The sequence below is a fragment of the Phasianus colchicus genome, chromosome 2, assembly GCF_987193195.1.
Source record: "Phasianus colchicus chromosome 2, bPhaCol1.hap1.1, whole genome shotgun sequence".
Classification (NCBI taxonomy): domain Eukaryota; kingdom Metazoa; phylum Chordata; class Aves; order Galliformes; family Phasianidae; genus Phasianus; species Phasianus colchicus.
The window spans coordinates 47,230,442-47,258,095 of NC_143437.1; the positions used below are offsets into that span (position 1 = coordinate 47,230,442).

Genomic DNA, 27,654 nt, shown 5'->3' on the forward strand with positions numbered 1-27,654 from the left:
TGAGAGGTCAGCGCCCCGAGCAGCTCCCGTGGCTCCGCAGGAAGGAGCCCCAGCAGCGCGCTCACCAGCTCCTGCTGCCCCAGTGCCTGCCTGGAGCTCAGCCTGGCTGTCCAATTAGCTGATGTTATCAACGTGCTTCCTCTCAGTCCACCCGGATAAAACATGATCTGTTGGCCTTGAAGGGGCAGTTCTGCTATCAGTGTGAGGTTCTGTATCCCTGCTGCAGCCTGCTCTGCTGTTTTGAGTTTGCCCTGAAGGAACCTGTTAACAGAAGCAATGACTGGTCCTCTGCCTCTGGCAGTGGGGTTTACACTGGTGGGTGTGACATTAAAGCACACACACCAAGGCAGTGCAGAAACAAGTCTTTGCCTGAAAGTCTGGAAGTTAAAATAAATAAGGGAAAAAAAATGAAATTTAGTCTCTCAAGACAAATTGAAAGGTCAGTGGCAGAGCTTGAAGATAGAGTCTAGCAAAATGGCATCCTCTGCCAAAGTGATCAATTACACAAGTGATGCAGGGCAGAGGCAGTGGTGCCAGTAAAAGTCAATGTGATCTACCTTGCCAGAGCCTGGCTGCTGAGAGCCAGTGTCAGGCAGTGACAGATGCAGTCAAATCTGTGTTCCCTACAATAGAGCCCACAAAACCTGATAGGCATCTTTCCAAAGCTAGCTTGCCGTTGTCATTTTTTCATTACAAAGCTTGCTGTGTATGTATGACTCTGCCGTTAAATGCAACTTGGTGAGCTTTGCAGATTTTTAGGGAGCAGAAGGGGTTTTCAGTTTGCGTGGTTGAAGAAGCTACCAGGTCAACTAATGGTAAAATCCAGCTTTGATGCCACAATAAGAGGTAAACCGCTGCTCCCATCCTATGTGAATTCAGATGTGACATTGTTTGAAAGTAAGTTAAGCTGTCTTCTATGATTTGTGGTTTTTCAGAGCAGTTCTTACAGCTGGGTAAAATAGATACCATTTGATTATTTTACTGTGTTTGGGGGAAAAAAAATCCACCACACGAGACATCTTTAAAACATTACTTTGTCCTGTCAGCTATATTTCTGAGCCATTCTTCACTGTTACTCAGACGAAGAATAACGACTATTTCTCAAGCTATTTAAATGATACTTAGCATTTCTCTGATTCTTCAAATCATTACTCAAATAAATACAGCCATCCTAAGCACACGCTGCAGGCATGAGAAGTATCTTGAAACAAGGGGATGCTTTATAACCCAAGCAATGTTTCCATACTTGTCTGCTTGCAAAAACAGTTATTAAATGCTGAGAGCTGGAAGAAATGTAAAAATCTGGTGCTGAGAGAGAAAAAAAAAAAAAAAAGAAAAAAAGCCTGTAATATACAAGAGCAGTCAAGCTGTGTTGAAGTGTGCAAGCTGTGTGTTTCCTCAGGTGTGAGCATGAGAGGTTTTCTAGCCCCTTCACCATCTTCACCAACTGACATTAGTCCAGTGACACTCCCTCATCTGCACAGGGACCAAACTGGGCTGGGCCCTCCCTGCCTTCAGGTGCTCTGAGTTTGGGGCCAAGCTGGTCTATGGGATCAGCAGCTAGCACCTGTGGCCTATTAGACCTGATGAGGCTGAGGGGGACTGTTCCTGTTTGGAGTGTATAAGAAGGAGGTAGTCCTTTTTATTCTTTGGAATGTTTCTAAGCTTTTATGACTGTGACTGGTTAAGCAATGCTACAGAGGAGAAGAGTGAAAATGTGCTTTGGGGTGAGTGTTTACAGGCTGTGGTAGAGGGCAATGACTGTGTCTGGAAGAAGGGGCACTGCCAGATAGATCTCATTGGCCAGTATACCATGAATTGGTATATTCATGGTGATGAAGAAAGCGTTTTCAGGAGGTGCTGGTCTCTCTGATAGCACAGCTGCACTGAGTGTATATAGCTTCTGACATAAATGTAAGGGGTGTGCTTTCTGGCTTGCTTGGTTTTCAAGGGGGTTCATGTGTGTATAGGGCTCGTGGGTACAACTGGCTTAGGTTATAGAGATATGTGTATATGCCTCTTCAGTTGAGATCTTAGTATTTATTAAGACCTGTTCTCTGAACAAGTGGGAGGGAGGCTGGGTTTGCTGTGAGAGAACAGGTATGTGTGCAGTTTGCTGGTCTCTGTAGTAATGCATCTTCTATGAGTTTTGTGTTGTTTATAGAATGGCTTGGGTTGAAAGAAACTTTAAAGATCCAACCCCCTGCTGTGGGCAGGGCTGACCCTCAGCAGATTAGGCTACACAAGGCCCCATCCAACCTGGCCTTCAGTGCCTCCAGGAATAAGGCATCTGCGGCTTCTCTGGGCAACCTGTGCCTCATCACCCTCTGAATAGAAAAAAATTGTTCCTAACATCAAATGTTAGGGATCTCCCCTCTCTTGGTTGAAAGCCATGCCATCCTGACATTAACCTTATGGGACCTGTTTTAAGAAATACGTGTAGAGAAACAAAATGATGAGCATATTCTGTTCAGCGATATATGAATGTGTTAGCCTTCTAAAAGGAACTGTGTCTTCCCAGGAAGACTTCTGGATTTATAAATTGGAAAGAGCTGGTGCTCACTCAGTTATAAGACAGACCTATCTATTATTCATGGTATCTCTTTTTCATCCTGGCCATAGTATGCAACTAACTGCTTTCTGGGTGCTGAGTTTCTCTTCAGTGCTTTTCTGTCTGCTTGAACTGTAGCTTTTGAGGATGGTGTCATTGATATGAGTCTTTCTGGGTGTGCTAGGGAGCGGGAGTATTAAGAAAAAAAAATCTACACTGAAGATGTAATGTGAGGTATTCTGTGTTGCTCATGACTTCTGCTGCCTCAGGAAATCTCTTCTCTTTTGATTGGTATGATCTTATCAGATAGTACAACACTATACTTCTGCAGCTACTGAGGTTTCTCCCTACAGTATTTATGTGAATCTTGTGTGTTCCTTTGTATTTCTCTATGATATCAATTAATTTATATTGACAAGATGGAGGAATGTATGGTCAGTGCCAAAAGGTAAAGGTCTGGCATGACTTAGGATGTCCCCCGTATAAGTAGGGCAGAGACCTTTTTATAGAAGTCTCCAAAGGAGAGCTAGCCACAGTTTCTGTGAAGGAGAGAAAAAAGCATTGTGGGCGAGGAGCTGGGTTCCAAAAGACAGCCTTCAACAGGTGGCTTGAAAACTGGTTGAGGTACCTGCTGGGTCCAACAGTTAAAATTTAAAGCCAGCAACTGGATTTCATGTGCTGGCTTTTTTTATTCCATAGTTCTTATGTATTGTGGACTTTTCTAGGTGAATGTGAATAATTGTATTCTCTTACATGGAGCTATTTTCTACATGAGTAGACAGTGATAAATTTTGGGGAGGAGGAAGAGAACTACTGGGATGCATTCTGCAATATATCATATTCAGGTATTGCAGATACTTTGCAAACTGAGTAAGCACATATAAAATGGAAACGTTTCCACAGGTCTAACTACTACTCATCCAGTGTGTTAGAACATTATACGTAAAGCCAGCTTTGCAAAGCCTTCTCTCTGCTTAAACAAGGACAGATAAGATGTTTTTAGATAGACCTCGTTACATAGGGTATTGTATTAATACTATCTTTGCTGTTGAATGTGATGATTTAGTTTGGATTCTTCAGACTTTTAAAGAGCCGCTTCTCTTGTGAAGTTTGATTCCAATCATCTCCTTTGTTGTGTTATTACTAATTTCTGTTTTCATATAATTGCATTTTTATATTAAATGAACTTCTGGCTACTTCCTGAACTTCCCTTGTCCTGCTAAATATGGAAAGTACAAACAAGGATCTATGTTCTCATCTGAGAGAGGAAGAAGCTATGACTTAGGAGCTACTGGGCTGAGCAATGCTTTCACATTATATCTGTTAAAGACTTAACTTTGGTTGCTTGTAGTGTCTAAAGTATGGCTCTTTTTACAGGAAGATCTATCTCATTATCTTTCACACACACTGACTTTATCTGATGTAGTTATTGCAAGTAATACTGAGGCTTTAAAGGCTTTGTTTAGAAAAGTTTTGACACAGACATGATTAAGTATAGAAGAGCTTTGAACTTCCAAGTATGCTTTCCTTCCAGGAACTCTTAAAGTAGTGTAAATGTTACAGTCAAAACAGTATTTGTTATGTCTTTAAACATTTTATTTTTATCAAAGAAATTCCAGTGCATGGAATAGAGTTACTAATGCTTGTATGCTGTCATGTCATAAAGCACATGAGGTCTGCCAGGACCAGTTTTATTAGTGGTTTCTCTAACTTCTTAGGGCATAATTTGAAGGTTCTAGGCTGGCTCTCAAGCTGAACATCACTATGCAGTTACAGAACATACACAGACCTGATAGGCAAGAATTATTTATTGTACCAGTGAACTGTGTGAAGGAAGAATAGTCTGATCGGAGTATAACTTTAATAAAAGAAATACAGCACTGAGGAAATAGTTGGTTTCTTCCTTCAAATGCAAAGACTGGAGGAGAATAAGAATACCAAAATTCTTCATTTGGCTTTTAACGTTATCAGATTTACGATTCTATAAATGGGTGGGATAATATGGCTATTTAGGTGAATTTTTGACTTTATGCAGATGAAAATTCAGTGAGGCGGAAAATGGAAACTCCATGCTAAATAGAAGCTGTTCTTCATACTCACAGTTAACTGATTGGAACAAATGGGAAATTAAAAGCAAGTCTGGAATTTAGTGACCCACTATTAAGATGCTTCAATTCAGTAAGAAAGAGGTGGTGTAGAAATTGATTGCACCCATGCACATTATTTCTTCAACATTGCTACCTCACAGTTTCTCAGTTGTTGAACTTCTTTGGGAATTTCTCAGACTTGTAACTATTTTTTCCATTTCATTTATATTTTTATATATCATTAAAAAATCAATTTTCAGATGGCTTATTAATCTTTCTTTTGATCCCTCAGTAACTCTCGATAAACGGTTATAATATTAAATTCCTGGAGCCTTTGAGGTTTATGAGGAGAAGCTGTAGTCTTCACAATTGCATTTCGTGATCATTAATAATTATAGGAGGAAGCATGTCATTCCTACACTCTGCTTTCAGAAGAAGCACTGGAGTTACAGTTAAATACTTCCAGTATCTCTAGTGTGAAAATGCTTTTTAAAACTCAGTTGTGATCTGCTGACACTATTTCTTTAATTTTCATCTATTATAATTATGTAAGTGCATCTCCAGAACAACTATGGGTTTTCACTTCACACAGCCTTGCCCACCTCACCCCCCTGTTGTCTTTCTACTGTTATTTCCCTTAAGCAATTATACAACTGGGCAAACCAATCTTCATTTAGATTCTGCTGACCTTTTTCAGGCTAACAACAGAGCTAAATGGATAGTGAAACATGTCTCGCAGCAGAAGTCTCAGTCCTAACAAAGGATTCTAAATTCTGCACCAAAACCTAGACTTTCTAAATCTTTTTCATGATTATTTCTTAATAGTGGGGCAGGATAAATGTTACCTAGGGATTATTTACTTGAAGGTGACAGTCGTGACTCTTCTTTATTTCCTGCTGTCTGCTTGTATTAGCACTTTGTACGTGTCAAATTAAAGTTGAAGGCTCCAGGATTTGATGCAGTTTGTTTCTTCCAAGTTTCTGGCTTGTAGCTAATGCTGAAATAATACCCATATTGGACAAGAAGCCAGATAAGATTATGACAGTGTCATAGAATTCAACTGAGAAAATTATAGGGAGACTATTTGATTACAACTTCAAGTGTAAAGTTGCAATTGGTGAAGTGAAATGTCCCATAGTTAGGAGTTCCCACGTGCCATCTTTTATAGGTATCCTTATGAATCTTTCAAGCAAGAGCTTGAAGATTGCATCAGTGTTTAAATCATGTTTTGCTCATGTTAAATTGGATTTGCTCTTTAGCAATGCCTTAAATCTGTACTGATAACTAAATGCTTTTTTTTTTTTTTTTTTTCAGAAGAAAGAGATCCCTGTGTCAACTGCTCTAAGCTTTTTCTGAAGCAGTCTTTTATTCGCGTGTGAATTCGAAATTCTAATTGCACTGCTTGTCTGTTTTGTTTTAAACTGAGAGTCTGCTTCTGCTTTTGGAGCCAGCCACATTTAGGGAGTTCATAATAGGCACTGTGATATAAAGTAGTAGCGCTGACAGTCTCAAACCTATGTTCTATGGAAGTACCTCCCTTCAGCTGCTTTCCTCTTGGGACCCATGGCAGTCTGATATTTCCTGCATTGCTCTAGTCTTGCACTGGGAAGAGGAGTACAGCTGGCTGGGGGCAAAATAGCTGACTAGGCCTTTTGCTTATGCTGCTAGACGGGAGTACACGGAGGTAGTGTTGTCTTCTTGGTATAGAATGTAAAACCAGAGTTGTGTAAAGCCAGAGTACAAGGGTATTAGAGAAGTATCAATCTCCTGATTATTTTCTTTAATGATGCGGTATACCGCTTGTAAATTTCTGGCAAGTATTTAGCAGTGAAACCACTTGATGTTCAAGTCTATGAACTTTATACTTTTTTAAAAAATATAATTAAAATTAGTTCTTTCCCCCTTTATGCTTATGTGTAACTGACGCTGAATTTAGCAGGGAGGTTTAACAGACAAGGACTGCTTGCTTATAATGTATGTAATACATAAAATACTGATTTCTAGGACCCAGGGAATTTGAAGGGCTATTCCTATGTGTTTCTAACATTCTCCTAGAAACCTTGTGTCAGCCAACTCCCAAATCTGCTGAACTGTTTTGAATAAATGGAGCTCAGATGCTTTGCAATGGAAGAAAATACTGTGGAGGTCTGGTTGATGAAAATCAGTATGATGCTTTTCCTCACCGTGTCCATCACCTGAAGTCTCATTCTTTAAGTTTCTTTCTAAGCTTTTTCACTGGAATGTAGGAGCTCAGCACTTACCAAGATTGGATGGTTTTCTTTCTGATGTGTTGTATCCAGTAGAACTTTGTTTTAGAAAGGAAATAGGATCAAATCCCTGTGAGTTTCCAGGAAAATATTTTGATGTTGAAATGTAGAAACCTTTTCTGACCTAAATTTTTGTGGCTAATAGTTTCAGGAATTGCATTTTCTAGTACTTGATTTGAGGTTACATAAGGAGGCTTCATGGAGATTTCATGTCAACAATTGGGAAATTGAAAAGTCTTCAGTGATCTAATCTTATTATCTGTATATTCTTGCCTTAAAATGTACGGGATACAGTACCTCTTTTCTCTTTATATGATGCAAATATATTTTTCAGTATTACAAAATCTGCTCAAATGTTAACTGATGTATGAGGATACTCTAACATGAATACACAGGTTTTTTTCTATGATGTCTTTCCCAGTGTTTCTGATTTATTTTAGGAAAGCTGTATTAAATCTAGAGGAAAACAAACATTAGGATGTTGTCGTGGGCATAGATTGATCTAGTTAACTCTGTGACAGATATGGATAAAAGTTTAAATTCATGGAGGTCACAAAAATAAGAGAGGTCTTTATAATCACTCTTCCTATTCTTTATAGATACACGGTATTTTGTTTGAGGTTTGCAGTGTAAAGGAAGGATCTGTTGCTTCATCTTCTCATTTTTGTGCTTCTCTACTTTCAACAGGAGTCCTGTGCATTTTATTTGTTTTCTGATTAATACAAACTTCTTAAATTCCATGTGAGCTTGGGAAGAAAATGTGAATAATAATTTATTAGAGAGAAGAGAGAGAATGGAAAGAAAAGATTGTATAAGGGTTTTGTATTCTTGGATGGAATAAAATTTGTAGGCTTTCCCCCACACTGAGTGTCTTTTATGTAGTGTTTTGGATCTGCTGGTACACTTCATTCGGGTTGTCATAGCCAATCTTTCATGCTGATGTCTGGAACACCACCTACAAACGTAAAAATCTTTGCTTAAGAAAAGAGTATATATATATTTTGAAATAAAAATAGTTTTGTCCTCTAAGTAGACAATCAGTGTCTACTTCTGAAGGAGCTGGCATAATCAGACTAATGTGAAGTATCATTTTGCACGGGAAAGACTTCTAGTCAGAGTAGCAATAGGATTCTTAAGTTACACATTCTGTATTGTAATTGCATATTCCTACCTGTTAATGAGAGCAGACAGTCCCCGGTGGGTGGAATTCAGAGAAGTGGAAATAAAACAATTAGAACTAAGGTTTTCTGATTTAGAGAACTAGAAGTATATGCTTAATCTTCAAAAGCTCTAACTTTCACTGGGTTATGCATTCTCTAGCTTTAGAAATGCTTCTGTACTATACCTGTAGTTAGATGGCTGTTAGGAGATCAGACTGTTTTTAAATGCATCGTAGAAAAAACTGTTTTGCAGCTCAACTGCAGGCAGCTTTTAAGAACTGGATATTGGCTACATTAAAAGAAATGTAAGTCAACTTGATGGAAATGTTAAAAGAAGGAAGAATTTTGTGTTTTAAGGGCTGTCATTCCAGGAAGCACTTCCATGTCCCTTATTTGAAAACTGGTTTACACAATAAGGACCATTTCTAAAGATGCAGTGAACATCTGGCAGGCTTTTGAAGTTGCACACATCTGACTGTCACTCTGAAGTAACTCCTGAAAGGTGCTGGCTGTGGATGAAAGCATCAGTAAAGATAAGAGTTGTGTAACAGTTTGGACACAGTGTGACATTAGGCACTGTGAAAGTGATAAGCAGCTGTTTCTTATGCTGTTTCCTTAGCTTAGAATCTTCTTGCATTCTTGTATACTGAAAATTTTTTTACACTTTTCTATAAAATCTAGTGATGGATGATGGCACAGAGGACATGTAAATTTAAAATGAAGGAACAAATGCCCAATGAACTGAAATCCCTCTGTATCAAGGAAAATAAGAGTTGTTGCAATAGATGAAATCGTGGCTAATTAGCTTTTAAATGTGAGAAGTCAGTGGACAAAAAAAAAGCAGCTGTTAGGGTTTACCCCATTAGGGAATTTCTTGCTGTAAAATATTTTAACTTATTCAACACAGAGTTCACTACTTGTACCACTGAGGCTAGTATTTATTGTTCTCTGGTTCCATAGGATTGTCGAATGGCCTGGGTTGAAAAGGACCACAAAGATCAAGTTTCAACCCCCCTGCTTATGTGCAGGGTTGCCAACCACCAGACCAGGCTGCCCAGAGCCACATCCAGCCTGGCCTTGAGCCCCTCCAGGGATGGGGCATCCACAGCCTCCTTGGCAACCTGTTCCAGTGTGTCACCACCCTCTATGTGGAAAAACTTCCTCCTAGTATCTAACCTAAACCTCCCCTGTCTCAGTTTAAGACCATTCCCTTTTGTCTTATCACTATCCACCCTTATAAACAGTCATTCCCCCTCCTATTTATACGCTCCCTTCAAGTACTGGAAGGTCACAGTGAGGTCTCCCAAGAGCCTTCTCTTTTCCAAGCTAAGCAAGTCCAGTTCCCTCAACCTTTTCTCATAGGAGAGGTGCTCCAGCCCTCTGATTATCTTAGTGGCTGTCCTCTGGACTTGTTCCAAGAGCCCTTTTCTTCTTGTGCTGGGGGCCCCAGGCCTGGATGCACCTAAGATCTGGTGCAAAGTTTGATTGGTTCTCTCCTGCGTGCATTAGGAAATCAAGCTGAATGCATAACCATTAGAGCATGATACTATATTTTGGTGATCCTTATAGAAAAGCTAACTTGTTAAAGCAGTATTCAAAAAAAAGCTAATGTTTTGCTCTTAATGGCTCAAAGCACTGGCAATGTTTAACTAGTTAAGGACTAGTTTAGCTTTCCTACTCCTACTTAAAAGACAATAGCTTTACAAATGTAAATTAGCCAACAAAATTCCTTCTCTTCCTGTAAGTTAATAAAAACTGATCTTGACTTTTGTCCCTTCCCTCTGAGTTTCCATATAAATTTTTTTTGGAACAAAGTCCAACCATTCCTGACAGAAGAGAATTATTCCTGACATGACAGACAAAATGTGAGGCATGACTTTTATGTTCTTTATCAGCTGCAACTCCAGGCTTAGGAAACATGGAAACATAGGACATTAATTGCAAATACCTGTGTGCTAGTTACTGAATCTCAGGAGGGAGTGCTACTGGGACATTTCACAAATTACTGAATTAAACCAATGAATTGCTCCATAAGTAACTGCAAACCTATGAGAGAAGGAATGTATTGTTAGAATGCCTTGTTTACATTGTATGTGCTAGAGACTTCATACATTTTTTTTCTACAACTGATAGAGAAATAAATTTCAATAATTTTTTAACCTAGTTAAATTTTGTAGAATGCAGTTTTTTAAGCGTTGATATTTCAGAAGGGGGGAGAAATGTGAGTAGGAAAATACAAGTGGTGGAAGCCCCATCCTCAGAGACATTCAAGGTCAGGCTGGAAGTACTGGTCAGCCTTATCAGCTTTAAAGACAAGTGGTTGCCTTGCCCCGCTGCTTAGAATATCTTTCAACTTGGTTATTTTCACTTTGTTCCTGCTAATGCAGAATCTTAGGTAAGGTTTCCGAAATGCATCCAAAATCTGTTCCTATTAATTCAATATCAGAAGTCTGACTTCTGTTACCTGCTTCCATTGGTAATAACAGTAACAGGAGAGAGGGCAGGTGGAAGGGATCTCTGAAATTCTTTTTTTTGTTTTGTTTTGTATTTTTTCTCTGGCTCAGATCATTATGGTTGCGTTAAGCTTAGAGCATGATTTCTTGTTAAGCAAATCACACTTGTCAAAGTAAATGTGACATGGGAAGAAATACAAAATCAAGCAAAGCTACCTGTAGAGAACCTAACTCTTTCCTTTATTGAAGGATTGCATAATTGTTTTGCTATTGGTCAGATATCGTCTCAGAGCTAGTAGTTGCATGGATGAGTGAAACAATATAGCATGTTTTTGTATACTGTATTGAATTAATAATTGTCATGAAATATTTAAAAATAAGTAGCAAATTAGGAAGAGCTTGTCCAGATTATTTCTCTGGAATATAAAGGGCTTATGATTTGATTCTCATATTTGTATGTACATTCATTACCTTTGCATATCTTTTGTCTCAGTATGTATTTTTTTGACTAAAAGATGAGATGACTCGTCCTGATATTTGAAACATACTGAATAGGAAAGCAAATAATCACTTTCTTATCAAAATCTGAAATTCCACTTTGTTCTTTACTAACAGCAAGACAGGAAAGAGCAAGTTACCGGAAGACTTTGGGATTGCTGGGGACGAGATTCTAGAAAGGACAATGAGGAAATGAGTGTGGGACTAAGTAATTACTAGTGCTCTTAGTTGGAAAACTGGCATGAACTAGTATGCAATTGTTTGAAGTGCTAGTGACCTCTTATAAATTACTTCAGTGATTTCTTCAATTACTGTAGAAGCCTAATTGTTTATTACTGCTGCCCTCTGTTCTGAAGTGCTGCCTCATTCTAGAGTGCTCTGCTTAAGGGACACTTCTCCAGCAGTCTAAACAAACACTGTGTTTCAACGAAGCTTTCTATTTATTTAATTTTTCCTTGTATTTCCCTGTATATTAATGTTTCTGAGGCATGTTCTGGAAGAGGATTAAAACTTTGTCTGAAGGCAGCAAACCTAAGCCACCTCAGCAAGGCAGACTGTCAAAATTTAAATGAAAAGCATGAAGCTGGCTTTATAGTTGCTCTGATTTGCCTTAGCAGCCAATGTGCCCTTATCCATCTAGTACAAATTCTTATCCTTGCTGCTCTAGTGGGCTTTGCTGAAGATGTTGGCTTTTAATGAGTCAGCAGTGTTTATCAGTTTCAATATTGTGCCTTGGGAATGTTGCCACTTATACTTTAATATGACTTGGCTTGTCAGTTTAAATCTTGTTGTATTTCTGTGTGGGTTTTTTCTTTTTCTCAATTTTAAACTCATATAATATTGCAGTTTATAGGAATCCTGGCATATTGTCATGAATTATCCCTCCTGGTTCTTAGATAAACAGTTTAGGAAGACATTGTTCTTTGTTGTTGCACTGAACTGTTTTATTTGCCAAGTTTATTTACTGTATTTAAAGATAGAATGCTAAGAAAACTCTGAATGTAGGTTTTCAAGATCTTGTTTGAGTTACAGTAGGCATTTCACTTGGAAAATACTCCCATAAAGGCCTTTCTGTAAAATTTTAATTGTTGCTGCTGAAATGCCTTACACAAATTCTTCACATAATCATGTTTAATAATCATACCTTTTCTAAGCCTATTCATGTAGGAAATAATCATGTTCTGTTAGAAACCACCTTAATTCATTGTGCTGGCATCTCCTAATACTGTGAATCAAAGATCATGTTGGGTATGTTCACAACCTCAAAGTTGTGACTCCCTGATACAGAACTTAGCGTGGAGTTTTGTAGGCGATGTGCAGTGAGAATCTGGGGGACTTGCAGTGCTGTCATCAGCTTTGTATGGCCATTAGCAACTTCCTTGCCTCCTCTTTGCTTTGTAGCTCTTTGGGTAAAGGCAATAAACCTTCTTCCTCCTCACTCCAATGAATTTAGATTGCTTAAATTAGCCTTCAGGTGCCTATTGTGTTAGAAGCCCAGACTGAATTTCTGATGTAAATAATTTCAAAAGCAGAGGAATGCTACATGCTAACAGAACCTTCCTATGCAGGAAAGACACTGTGTTTCACTGCCATGAATTCAAAAATAGAGATAGATTGTTCTACTTGTTTTTTAATGTGCTAAGGCAGTATTTCACTATTGATATAAAAGGAGTGTTGGTTTAAAGTGACTATCTCTGATTTTGCATCATTCATCCAAAAGTTGTATATACTTTAAAAAATATCTAATGCCGCATCTGTGAGATATCATCTAAAAGATGAAAAGTCTTTACACACATCAAATCTTAACAAAGGTCTTTCATAAGTATTTGTTTTGCATTATGATTCGTAGCTGGGAATACTTCATCTAAAGCAAACTGCAAGAGAATTCAAAGCTCATCAGTGATCGCTCATAGTTGAAATCTCCCTTTTTCCATTTTGTATTGCCTTCCAGTTTTACCTTTATAATTGTGTAATATGTAACAGTTCAAAAAAACAGGAAAAAAAAGTCCCCATTGTTAGATTCTAAGTGCAGTGTTCTAAGTACAACATGTACCTGCAGATGGTATCTGTGAAGGAGCATTTGTGGTTTATGACCTGCCACTAGTTCTGTTCACACAGAGTCCCCAGGTACATCTGAGATGTGCAAAGAATAGGAATAGCGTTGTCTGTGCAGTGTAGGTACCTGAATACTACTTCCTAATTGGCACTGGCGCTCTTGCTCTGAAGTTTGGAGGCTCTTTCAGTGTGAAATAAGGTGGTGATACTGTACAGTTCTTCTTGTGTTTTCAGAAAGGTACTTCTACCAAAGTGGTATTCTAAAAACAGATGGTATCTGGTTAGATAGGACCTTCATCCATTGTAAAAGAGCAGTTTAGGGAAGCTGTTTGTTCTGAAGTGTTAACCTCTGAAAGTGGGCCCAAAACATCTTGTTTTCTTTGACGAGATTATTTCCAAAACATGTTGCTATTGTACTGGCAGAGAATTCATACACTTCAGTTGTTAGGTGTTACAGAGTGTATGCATATGTTGACAGAGAAAACAGAAGCAGCTCCAAAAACTTAATTCATAATATATATTACGATTGTAAAATCATTTTTTTGTTTTATGTGTTTTGTTTTCTTTAAACTGAAGTTTATGGGGAGAATATATATATAACAAATCCCTATAAATTGCTTTCCCTTATTCCAAATTTATGGCTTTAACGATCTTTTGTGAGAAGCTGTTTATCTGAGCTGTGTATACATTGACATACTGGACTCATGTGGCTTCCCCTTTTTAATCTGGAATGCTTTTGGAAGAAATACCAATTGCCAGAGAATATTCACAAACTGTGTAAAGCAGGACATTTTCTTTACTATATGCTGTCTGGGTCTTTCAATATTTGTAGTACTTAGGGAATGAAAACACTGTGTTCATGTGTGGATATGTATAAAATCAAGTTCTTGTCTGTATGGAGGTTAATTGCAATGGAGGCTCCTGGCAATAAAATTGTACGCTGTGCAGGTTTAGTTGTTCAGATAGCTTATCTTTTGCTATTTCTCAACCTGCGTTTTGGATTCATGCTAACAGTTTAGAACATATCTGACTTCTTTGTGTTCTTAATATAAACAAGAACTGAGAAGATTTCTGCAGCTTATAACTTCTTACAGGTGCTTTCCATTTACATGCGGATTTCTTTGCTCTGAGAGTAAACCTGAGGCAATTATTAAGCTGGTCCATAATTTTAAATTGAGTGGGTAAGAGGCCTGAGCTGTGGAAAAAGGAAATTTGTTACAGCTTCTTAGAAGTATGCTTTGTTTTTCTTTTTCCCCATGATGTACAGTAACTTGATGGTCTTGAGTACTCCTGTAAGCAGCCAGCTTTGCCTTCTTTTTCACTGCCTTAATTCTGGTCACAGTACAAGTAACAGATCAAATTATCTTTGTGATATTCACAGTGAGGCTCAATATTGCTCTGGAAACCTGAAGGAACTCCTACCAGTCCTTAGGTAGACATTAAGCATTAGTTCTGTAAAATGGCTTGTTCCCTCTGGGCAACGTAGTTTCTTCTGGGCTCACACAGAGCTGAGCAGCTCCTTGTATTAATGGAGTGCTGTGTGGTTACTTCTATCGTGGCTGTCTCCTATTTCACAGATAACATTGTGGTCTGGCGTGATGTGTGCCACTGCACTGCAAACGATATTTTATGGAGCCAGCTTGAGCCTTCCAGCTTGTTCCTGCTCCTAACTATTTTACCTTGTGCTTGTGGCTTTTCCATCCTTATTTATGTGCAAGGAGCACTTGCATTCCTTCTGTCTTAAAGCTCTCTGATTTGTTCCTGCCTGCAAGCCTTATATATCCCAGAATGTGTAATAGTCCTGCAAGAGTCAAGCTTCTCGTTGATGTCCATATCTTTTTTTGCAGTACTTGTATCCCTTCAGTACGTTTCTGACTACAGGGTAGCACTGTTTTCCATTGGAAGTCTCCCGTAACTGAGCTTTAAATTAGGAAGACAAGTAATCTACAGCCTGCAGTAATGAGTTGTGTCCTTTAACACTGATTTAACAGTTTGGACAACATTTTACATAGCTCTCAATAGAGAAGTTAGGAGGAACTGCAACAGCAGAAAGCATCTCCTCTAAGCTCCACTGCCAAGACATGTCTTCTACCTTGACACTTGGGTAGGTTACAGCTGTTTGGTGTCTCCTATAACCCCAGTGCAGTGCAAACACCTTGACTGTATGCTTGCCTGTCTCTGTTTTGATGCACTGAATATTTAGGAGACTGTCTTGAGTGTGGTGGCCTTGACATATGGAAATGCTTTAGCACAGACTAAACCTGGGATTTTGTGATAATATTCACCCCACTGTGTTTCTTTGATGTACCTGTAGAGGTTGACACTGACTGTTTTAATGATCTGAATGTGTATAAGTGGTCTCTGACCTTGTCTTTATGATTGTCTGTGCATCTATCACAATGAGGCATAAGTGAACCATGACGTTCAGTAGCAATATAGAATTTTTTTAGTAGCAATGTATAGCAAGCACAGTTGATCACTGATCAAACCCATAGCCCATTTTACTCCTGCAGATGAGTGCAGAATGGCAGCAGTTAGCTGTAGCAATGAATTTTGAACAGAGTAAACACTGAGAGCTCATTTGTTATTGATTGGTGAGGGTATGGCAACAGGCAATGATGGAGAAAAGCAGGGCTGCGTGCTGCTGAGAAATGAGACAGTCAAATAATGTTACACTTCACTAATTTTCAGACACAAAATATAGTAGAGGTTTTACAAGGCTGTTATATAGGAAGCAGCTGATACTGTTTGAAATGCATTAGCACCAGTTATCTGGTATCTGCCTACACTATTCAAATAAATCTTTAAGGCAATTTATCTAATAAAAATTACAGTAAATAGAAAATGCTTTCAAAAAAAGGCATTTGCAGACTTCTTATAGGTGCCCTCAGTCTACATTTGTTAGTGTATGCATGTGTTAAATCTGTGTTAAAGTTGGCTGCTTCAAACAACGGAAATGGTATCCCATGTTCAGTTAAACATTATTAACTTTGTCTGTTCCACTTCCTTTGATTTCTCTTTCTACTCTTCATGATCTTGAGTTGTGATAGGCAAACTGATGTTCTACCTAGCACTTCAGCATGATTGACCAAAAGCAGATGCTCTCTTCTCTCTACCCTTCTGCTATGTTTGCTAACCTGTTTATAGTAAAGATACTCTAAGGCACATGGAACTGTGTTGGAAACGTAAATAATACTCAAAATCTGAGTTACATACCCAGTTGTTTAACTCTTAATTATTACAGGAAGAAAATACATTGTAATTGTGGGACCTTCATTTTCTGATCTTCAAGCAGCTCTCAGTTATACAGCAAAGACTTCTAGTGATTCTTAGCTCTAAGGCATGCTAATATCATTGGGAAATGATATTATTTGCATTGTAACTGTATTTCTAAGGCTTCAGGGAGCTAAATAATATATTGTTACATCTTAGGAAAAAGTTAAGCCACTACAGGTTTACAAAGTAAATAACTATGATGTGCCATACCCTATTTTTTCCTACTTCTCCAAGGCCTCTGCTTCATCTAGTGTTCAGGATGTTGATTCATGCTGTATGGAGAGTGAATGCCATTGTCTATCAGGTGTCTGCTGTGTTTGTTCTAGTATTTGGAAGCTTGACACCTGATATACGTGATCTTAATGACTGAAGTTGGACAACTATATATAGATGTAGATACATCCTCTTTGATGGACTATCTTTGAATGTTTCTGAGTTTGTATACCTCTCAAATTCTGCCGTGTTTAAATACTATAAATAACCATGAACAATTTAACAATTTGTCAAGCTTTTGATGGTGTTCAGTAAATACAGCTTGGGCTAACATAAATTTTCATGTCCACTGCGCAGGTGCTACATGTAGATAATACATGTAGATAAATTTCTGCACCAACATTGTAAAACGTCTGATGTTTTAACAGTAATATTTACGTGTGCAAGTTTTACACAGTGGTGCTTATCTTCATTCTTATATGCATTATGCTCTTATGCATTTTATATGCGATCTATACGCATTTTCGGTTAGGAGAACATCTAAGTACCAAGATAACAGATGCCTAGAATATATGAAGGCATGTACATTAACTTTCTGAATACCTCTTAGTGAAGAAGAGTTTTTATTTTGAAGCAAGTATACATAAAACTGGAAGATTTTGCAAAGATTGTCAAAATTTGATAGAGACTTAAATAACGTAGCAATCGTAATTACTGTAGCATAACTTCAGGGATGGGTTGGACATTCTTTTAGGTGTTCTATCACCTTTATGTTGAACAGGCTTTACCTGAAATTGAAAGAAATTCTGTTCATGGTATCAAGTGAAACATCTACAGGGCAGGAAAAAAAAATGCATATTTTACTGTAATGTTATTTTTTTTTCTATTTGCACGAGGAAAGTACAAAATTAAGCCAGAACTAACAGGCACAAGCCTGTTCTTTAAAATGCCTTAGTATATTATTAAAGTAATAAGTAAAAAAATAAAAATGGTGTTACTAATTATTTTATAAAATAATAAACAACAGACACTGTCCTGGAAAACATTCTCACGTTTTAAACAGTTTATGTTCTAGAATCTTTATTGCTTGGCCTGTTAATTCTTCCATTTCCATGTAGATTAAGTTATCAGAATAATGATGAGACTTCATTTTACTCAGGATTACTTTCCAGATACTTTAACTTTTTAGAGAGTGCAGTGCCTTTGCCAGGAAGACGGTGTACACAATAGCTACATTATTTTAAATCTCCCCTGCATAACAAGGCCTCAGTGGCTGAACTGACATTATCTCCCTCAGCTGATTACGCTTTCTGCTAGTGGATTGCTGTCAAGAGTAAGAGGTGGGGCAGAGAGAATCTACTTATCAGTTCTGCTGTAGTTAATGTAGAATTTAAAGCAGAAAAATCCAGACTGTCAGTAACGTGCTCAATAATTTGTGCCAAGACCTGTTTATCAAACTGCTTATCTTTGGGAAGGGGCGTAGTTAATTTCTTCACTAGTCCATATATTATTACAGAAATTACAAATCTGCTATAAAATCAATACAACTAATTGTAAATTAATAGATCTCTAAGCGGGAAGGAGCATGTAATAATGTAGATGAGTCCTTGACTGAACGTGCCAATTCTGGTGTTAAGGGTGGGAGCTTCCCACTGTTTTATGTGACATCTTCAAGTGTAAACACATTTCTTTTCCTTTCCCCAACTGATTTAGCCTGCTACTGTAGCAAGTAACATTTCCATTAGCCTCCTACCGTTAAATCGTGGAGTAACTATAATCACAAAAACATCCAACATGCAAGCAAAGTAATAGAGTAGCAACCGTGGTCATAGCTTATCTCCATCTTACAGGCATTTGTGAGTTCACCACAGCTGGTGCAGAAACAAATCCCTTTAAACTGATTCTAATGGAGAATAAATACACTTTCTTATGATACCGGGTTTGCAGCTATTTTTGCATGCATTTGCTAGACAGAAAAGCTCTGTTTCTGTTGTTTTCTTTTTGCTGCTAGGCACTGTGCATGGCAGCGTCCTGTGTGTCGGTGCCTAGGCTGCTTGAAGTGGTTGTTGTAGGAGGGAATAGTTTGAATGTCAGGATATTTCACATTTTATTTATAATCAATTACATGTAAATGCTGACAATTTTAGTTATGTTGCAAGCAATAGAAATAATTTTATGGCAAGAAGAGATTTCCTTTTTATTGCTTGCGCTATTTTGGTGCAGACAGTGTTTTCAAACATATAGTAAACATACATTTCTGTAATCGACCTTTTTCAATTAAAAACAAAATAGATATGTCATTGCACAGAGTTCTCAGCTTTTCTTTTACTGGAAACCTTAGTTTGGTAAAGTACTTAACCTTGCTGTAGAGTCAATTCAGCTTTGCTTGAAAGTTTTTCTGATCTGGGATTTCAAGGTGTCCTTTCTTTCCTCTGAGATTGGAGTCTGGAAACTTGCCACAAAACCATTCATGCCAAAGACTTATCTTACAGCACACTTCATCTGTGCTGGAAATAACAACACCTGTTAGTATTTGACAAATTTGATGGTTCCTCTTTCAGTGCTGGGTTGTTGTTGAATAGCAAAGTAATGAATAGGGTGATGATAGTAGGTCCCATGAAGAGACTTCACTCAATACCGTGAGACTTTGCATAGTCTGAGAGTGCCAGGAATGTGCCTTCACATGAAAAATAGAGCACAAATTCATATGAAATAAGTAAATTCAAGGTCAGCTGGATGTATGCTGAAGTCTACTGCATTGCTGCTTTGGACACATCTGATCATGACAAGAATTGTAATATCATGTGTGATCTCCATATGTCAAAACTGGCAGTAGTGAAAGGCAAGGTTGAATCAGCTCAGGGAAGTTACATAGAGAATTAATGGAAGGGGATTATTTTCCCATGGGAAGGCTAACTCACAGATTTACTGGGCACTAATTTTCCTTGCAATTGTACTGATATCAACTGAATTTCAGAATGAGTCTTGTCTTCTACAATGTGTGTAGCTGCAGGGGAAGAGAGGCTGAATCTTTCTGTGGCAACACAAACAGTGAATGTGGGTATCAAAATTGTGAGTATTTTAAGTGAAATCCTGTTGGTACATTGTCTTGTTATTATACACTTTCATAAAACAGATGGAAATATATGAAAAGGTATTGGAAGATGAGGAAAGGTCTGTTATGACTATATACTCCAACCATCTATGTTATACCTAAGGCTTAAAATGCATTCTAGCTTTATTTTAGTTACATCCTCAGATTTTTGGAATAACTACATTTGCATTGTTAGAGAATTTCTGCTCCCTAAGTAGGATCTTCTGACGCATTTCTTTTGAGTTTCATTTTAAATAATGTTTGAAGTGTAGACAACAGCTTTAGATGCTATACCTTAGTTGTAATGCGCATACAGAAATAATCTAACTTCACTGCACCTGTTCACTATACTTTACAGGTCTGCAAACTGACTTTTACCCATAATTGCAGTTTGTTACTATGATAGTTGTATTAGCTATACCTGTTCCCAAATGACTGGTAATGTCAGTTCGGTGTATGTCAGACTAGAATCGAAGTGATGATTCTGGAACTGCATGTGAAAACTTCTAATAATCTACCTATAAAAAGGGGTTTCATGTTGGAGATCCCATTGGTTTTATAACTTGCTTTGACCATGAACTTGTAAGTACAGCCAAATTCTTCAGATGTTTTCAATGAAGTTAGTACCTGTTGAACTAAAACCTACCCAAAGCCACGAAACTAGACTTGGCTTTAGATGAAACTGTAAGCAGGGAATGGCTTATACATTGAAGTGCAATCCCCTAGGCACTGGGCTTAAAAAAAAAAATTGCCTAAGAGTTGCTTCAGTCAAAACATTAAATTCTAGCATACAGTATTCCAGGAGGAAAAGTACACTACTTTTTTCTCTGGCTTTTTTTTTTTTTTTTTTTTTTTTTTTTACAGTAAATTTCACTATTCATTGTAGCTAGAAACTTCCAGATGATGGCATGGTTTATTGATGATAAACCATGAAAACCATGACTGTATGTTCACAACATGATATAGCCATTTTAGTTAAGAAATAACTTCAAATTCTTGTTAATAGTAGAAAAAAAGAACTGTCTGAGTAGTTCAACAACAGCTTAACTGTACCATGGTTTACAAGGCTCAGCGCTGCTGCACCTTACTTACGGAAGACAGAGTCTCGATAAGCTTTGTAATAAAGTACAAGACTAAAATGCATACGAAGTAGATGAGTTTTGCTTCTTTTGTGTGTTTGTTGGTTTTCTTATGTTAAAAAACAGTGTAATGAATAATGAATTTTTCTAACAGCATGTTTGGTGACCTAGCAGTGGGGTGATGTGCAGGGGCACGTCTAGAAGGAGCAGCAGAACTGTGAGATGCTTCCTAACTATCCAAGGGGCAGCTTGGTCTTTTTTGACAGCTGCACAAGTTTAAATATATATATAGTTAACTTTCTGTGATTGCTGCTTACATTTTAGTAACTCTGAATTCCTGTATACATTTATTAAAACTTATCTTTTGTTTTCCATGTCTGTAACTGTTCTGTAAGATAATGGTAGATATAAGGGTTGTCTTAGTATCTGACCTGTGCCTGATGTTCTTAGTCCTAGTTTATCAAATGTGTTGTGAATATGAATTTTCTTGTCTGTTTTTGAGCATATTTTGAGGTACTTCCTTGTAGAGATCTGGGAGAAAATACAGAAAAAAACAGTATCTTGCAATATGCGAACAGTAAGCAAAAGGCTGAAGAGAAGTACATTTCTTAAAAGATCTTGGTTTAGTTAGAGATGATACTGGTCTCAGGAAATAAAAAGAAAAAAAAGAGAATTAACAAAGCTTTATAAAGATCAACAGAGGATTTAGTGGAGTTTTTATTTTTTCCTGTGCTCTTTCCCACTATGAGGGTAAAATGGTGTGGTAACAGGTGAAATGTGCTGAGTGCTGAACACAAAACATCTATGATGTGCCAGCACTAATGGGTATGTTTGTGCCCTGAGGTGCTGATCTGCCAGGGAAGCTCCATTCCTCTGGACCAAGGGCTGGCACATCACCTATCATTCTCTGTGGCTTTACAATGAAAGGCACTCTGCAGATATGCACAACCTGATACTGACTACAGAGCTTCCCTATCTCCTTATATTAGGAGTGTCCTTGTTAGGCTTTAGAAATAAAAATTAATTTGGAACACTTAAAATATATTTCTGAGGAACACAACTGCATATGAACTAAAATCTTATGAGAGTTAGAGGGTTGATATATGGTCAGCCATAAATATTGTATAGGAAATCCTTTGTCTCTCTTTAACGAGCTTACAGAGTTCCTTATTTAAATGCACAGCACTGTATTTTGAATGATTCAAATGTTTCCCGTGATAGCAAAGTTAGATAAGGAGCACTGCAGTTCAAAGACAGTATCAATTGTAAATGAGGGACTTTGTTCTTTTCTCTTATCCTAAGCTCTCTTTAAACTGTCCTTACGCATTATGTATTTCATGTGCTTGAACAGTGATGTGTGTCCAAACTATCCCATTCTTTGATGATACATGCTAGTAACTAAAAAGGATTGGAGTGGATCTATACTCATGTTCAACAGAGACAATTTGGTCTATTAAAAAATAACATTAAAAAAAAAAAACTGTGTTCTAATAACTTCCAGATGCAATCTCATTTCAGATTTCAGTAAACTCTTATTTATTATCACAATTGTTGTTTACAAAGTTAAAGCATACTGTAGTGCTGGAGCACCTCTTCTATGAACATGAGCTGAGAAAGTTGGGCTTGTTTAGCCTGGAGAAGAGAGAGCTGCTGAGAGACTGTGGCCTTCCAGTACTTGAGGGAAGCTTATAGCAGCTGAACTGTTCTTTTCCTTTTACACAGTCTGATAGACAGGGGAGAATGGCTTTAAATTAAGAGGAGGGAGATTTAGTTTGGATGTTAGGGGGAAACTTTTCACTGAGAGGGTGGTGAGGTGCTGGAACAAGCTTCTCGGAGAGCTTGTGGATGCCCTTTCCCTAGAGGTGTTCAAGGCCTTGTGGGGCCATGGGCAGCCTCATCTAATGAATGCCTCGTTTAGTGGTTAGTAACTGTGCCCACAGCAGGGAGTTTGAACTACGTGATCTCTAAGTTCCCTTCCAACCTAAGCCATTCTATGATTTTTTGACTTCCTTCTGACCTGTTGACATCACTCTATTTAAAAGCTCTTTTTATGCACATCTGATTACATAATGATTCCACTAGTAGAACTTCTGAATCTATAATAATGCACAAGGTTTACTTTCCATATATTCTCGAGTAAGGACAGTGGAATGCACCACCTCATTCAGAAGGGGGAAGCTTGGCTGAACCTTTGCCTGTTGTTCTCTGCAGAGGAATGAGTCCCAACACAGCCCTTGGTGTTTCCCTGTTGAGAAAGTACCCAGAGCTATCGCTCCCTCCACGTCTGTGAGATGAGGCTCATCTCCTCTTCCCTGCTCTGTGCCTTAAACTATATACCCCTCTTCCAGTAGCCTCAATTGCTCTGCCATTTTGAATAAGAGACATTTCAGGGATGTGTTTAATTGTATGTATATTTACTGGTAGTACTGAACATGCAGACTATACCCCTTCAAACCATCTCTTACTTTTGTGGGAGGAGGGGGAAGAAAGGAAAGTTGAAACTGAATGAAGTAGAACTTCCCCTCTCCTAAATCAAGAAAGAATTCCTAAATAATCTTTATTTTCTTTTTTCTTTCAGGTAAGTGGAAGCTTTCTCTTCATGACTTGGGGGAGCATTTATTTCCTGTGGTAAGTGTTCTCCATTATATAAATATATTGGTCAGCTCTGTATAAACAAACATTTAAGTAATAAGCCTATCTCTGGTTCAAATTTAAAATCTTTGGTGCTGGTGTTGGCTTGTTTCATAACTGGCAACAGATGGTTCCTAAAACACTGTGTGTGTGTGTGTGTGTGTGTGTGTGTGCTACATCTCCAGGTAGTTGGTATTCTTGAATGGAAAGGTTGGTCTGTCCTCTGTAGAATCAGCTTGGTTGCGAATATCTTCTCTTTTTTTTTTTTTTTAATAGTGGTTTATGATTTAGTGTTGAATTTTTTGGTCTTCGATTACAGAAAATTGTTGGCTGAAGTGGTTTACCTGTGTTTCTAATTTGACTACTTGTTCTCCAGTTGTCGTTTTATAGCATGAAGTGCTGTTTTCTTTGTGTGCTCTAGTATTGTTTCACTCTGCTTTGCCATAGCGCAGTTCTGACCATCCATGGCTCTGTCTTATAAATAATGCTAAAATGCATATACTAATGATATGCCATACCTGGGTAAAGGCAAAGGAAGGGTTGTTAGTTTTCTTTAGTGACTTGGTTTTTAGTTTTTAAGGGAGAATGTTCTATTTGGACTGTGCAAATTCCACAGGTTCTTTGCTTAAACAGAGGTATGATGGATGAGGCAGTGGACTGCAGGAGAGGAAAAACCTCCCTTTGTGTTTCTGCACTGTCATGGAAATGGCAATACATGTATAATCCTTCAGTTGAAATGGTGATTATTCTATCATTATCTTTTCAATTCTATCTTTTGAAATGAAATTTTATGACTCTGCTTGATTTTTTTGTGTGCATATGTGGGGTTCTTTTGAGCATAAGTCTTTATCCTATGTCTTTTTTATATATTGGATTAAATCATGCATTACTTATGGTAATGGTGCTTTAAGTGTATCTAGCATATGCAGCCTTTGCCAACATACTTCTTTGATATTGATGGTATTTTTGAACAGGGGTAAAGAAGGTTATTCTCACATGGAAAAGCCATTCACTTCATTATAATTGCTCTTTTTCATTTTTTAAAAGGAATAAGCAGTTTGTATATTAGCAGTAATGTACAGTTCAACTTTTTAACCCAGTGAGGTTGTATTGTTTTTATTTTGATCATGTTTTGTTGCTAAAGCAAAAAAAAAAAAAAAAAAGTGCCAGTTAACTTAATTTTTAAATCCTCAGTCGTGAAACATTAAAACTATGGTGATGTAATATGTCCTTGTTCAGTGCTCCTATGAAGGCTTAGTACGTTCGATCTATGCTGGGGTACCTATTTTCTATGGAAGACTGTATAGTTAAGCCTGTACTTGCAAAATGTTACTCCATGGGATTTGTCACTTAGCTGGAAGATACCCAGAAACTTCCTTTTTCTGGCCTATGGGAGACATTTGCTTAATGCTGTCACTAGGTCAAAATCAAGTGTATAGATATTTTCAAGGTTATAGATTATTGTAACTGCAGGGCTAACATTGGGGTAAAGGAGAAGCTAGTACAGCTGACAAAATCAGAGCACCTGTATGTGTATGTGCATCTATAAATACATGAACCTTTTAACTGAGGGTATTATCCTGAACAAAGTTTTTATATTAAAGTTCTGTGCTTAAAGTAAAAGCAAAAAAATATATATTTTGACAGCACACGAGGCTGAATTAGCTTGTATTCAAAAGATACCTGTAGCAATATGAAATATTTGTCTTGCTTCAAACACTTTGAAGTTAGAATGGGAAAGTACTTGTGCTTAAAATATCCCTTCTTTTCACTGAATGGTTGCTAAAACTTTTTTTCTTCGGAGGTCTTATGAAGAAAGCTTTAAACTTCTTCTCCAAAGAGAAAGTCAGGAACATCTGAAATAATAACTTCAATCACACCTTATCAACAGAAACGAGATTTTATTGTCTGCTTATGTGATGTAGGAAATTGACAACTATAAATAAGAAATATCTAAATGGAAGAACAGGTCATGCCAGAGTTGAGTAAATGAACTGGAAATTGTTGTTGTTGCTATGTTGTTAAGTGTTGGCTGAGTGGTTAGAAAGACCAGAAACCATTCTGTTGCTGGCATCCAGCAAGGGAAGGAAACTTGGTGCATGCACACAAGTGTGATGTTATACCCACTGATGAATGATCTGTGTGTGAACAAAACAGCTCTTGAGAACATAATTATATCAGTGTCAAGCCTAGATACAACTGACTTTTCAGCTTTTAGATTTTCTCCTCAAATAGGAACACTTAAAAATGTATGTTTTAAGAAAAAAAAATCTTTCTCCAGGAATACAAGAGACAGCATATGTTACTTCAGATATTATATTGTGGTCTATGCCCCATGCTGTTTTCAAGCCTGTTAGAGTTTTCTTTTCTATTAAAGGAGCAAGACGAGAAAGATCAGAAAACAGCAAAATGGAAAGGTGCAGAAGGTCAGGTTTTGTGCTTGCATAGGTTTTTTTCATAGTTGTGCTTTGAACTCTTTTAAGAATGGCAGAGGCACGTGAATCCAGATGTTGTTTGAAGAAATGCTTCAAAAAGGTCTGGTCTGAGCAAAGCACACCAGTGTCAGGGCAAACCCATGCTGGGGCTTTTGTGACCATTTGCAGCCCAATGGCTTGACAGCTGCACCCATTTTAAGTGTTCATCTTATACAAACATGCCTATCTTATGTTATGTGTTTGATTTTAAGATGCTGGTTCCCAATACCTAAAGCTTTTATTTGTAAAAACTGTAGTTTTTCATGGTTTTATTTTGTTTTTTATAGTACTTAATCTCAGTGTACTCAACATCATCATATAATGGATTCTCTTCCCACAGAAGGAGTGGGGATTAATAGAAATTCATTTCTGTAATAAATGATGAAATGGTTTCAATAAAGATTAGCTTTTTTTAACAAAAAAAAAAAAGGCCATAGATATTCTTAGCTTAAACTGTACTTCAGGCAGTCTTCAAAGTATTAGGAATAGAATTTTGATTAATGCATATATTTGAAAATCTTCCAATTCGTTTTGCAATTCAGGTAGTTTCCAGAATCAAAGCAGTGCAGAAACTGAGAAAAGGTAATCTGAATCCATGGTGTACAGCAGACTTTTTAACTGCAGTCTGGCTTTGCGAGCTTTTTCTTATTGGTCATTGTTTTAGGTTGTAAGTATCTCAGGTGTCTTTTCCATTTTCCATCACTGGTTACATTCTTACTGAACAAGTCTCATTTTATTTTCAGAAGTAAAATGATTCATTTTAGAAATGTTTCACTTCCACCTCTTATTACTACGTTATTTGTTCTCTTACTTTAATAGATGAGTCAAAGGCTCCAGTATAGACATATAAAACATCAAACGAAATAGCTGCTGTTAAAAGGAGATTCCAAATGAAAATTATACTAACAAAAGCTCATAAACACTAAAAATCTTATTTCAAAATACATAAATAGCTATCCTGAAGCTATCCTCAAGTAGTGTTGAATCTGACATTCATACCTCTTCATTTGGACCCATGCAGTTCCATACTTTAGCGTGGGAGGGGGAAACGTTTCTTAACAGCTCAGCAGGGTTACTTCAGCTGAACATAATCTTGAGGCATATATGGAATGCCTGCATTCCAAGGTGGTTGGAGGCTATCACTAAGATTCTCTTTCTGGATAATTGGTTGTAGGCTGATATATAAATATATTTATATGTTTATGTATGTATTTATATATATATTTTATATATATATATATTGTATTTATATATATATTTTACATTCTGTGTGTGTAATGGAAGATTTTTCTAAAGGAGAGAGGAAGGATAGATTTGTTAGTTTTTTTACTTGCTATGCTCTAGCTCTATTTTTTAAAATACTTTTTCTAAACTATATATTTATGAGCAAATTTGGCTTTCTTAAATGGTTGATTACAGATAGTGCCTATTTATCTTAAGAGAAAAATCATTGCATTTTGAGATGCTTCACCAACAAGGATGAAGCAAACAAGATGTCAGTCTTCTGACAGTATGCGACGCAAGAAAAAAAAGTCTTGTGGAACAGATGTGAAATTTGTAGTGGCAGATTGCTACTAATAAATTTACTTCAACTTCATGAATCTGATAAATAGCAGCTAATAAGTAATGTCTGATAAGTAACTTTGTTTTTCATGATTATATTGTCTAGATTTTCCCAAAATTGCCTCTTTTTTTTTTTTTTCTGCAATAGGCTGGTTAAGGTTTCCAGTTGAAGAAACTGCAGCCTTCACTGAGGAAACACTTGATTCTTTTCATGGAGTTAACACACTAAAATATGTTTGTGAAAGTTTTGAGA

The 27,654-nt window shown here is 37.3% G+C and overlaps 1 protein-coding gene and 1 long non-coding RNA gene across 5 annotated transcripts in view; both read left to right on the forward strand.

The window, feature by feature from the left end:
- The window catches only part of SASH1 (SAM and SH3 domain containing 1), a 523,157-nt gene that overhangs the window by 205,762 nt on the left and 289,741 nt on the right, over positions 1-27,654 (forward strand). The gene's annotated exons all lie outside the window — the stretch shown is intronic.
- Positions 1,399-27,582, forward strand: LOC149919009 (uncharacterized). The gene is made up of 3 exons (XR_016464297.1): positions 1,399-1,727; positions 23,312-23,361; positions 27,550-27,582. It is a non-coding gene; the product is annotated as an uncharacterized LOC149919009 (long non-coding RNA).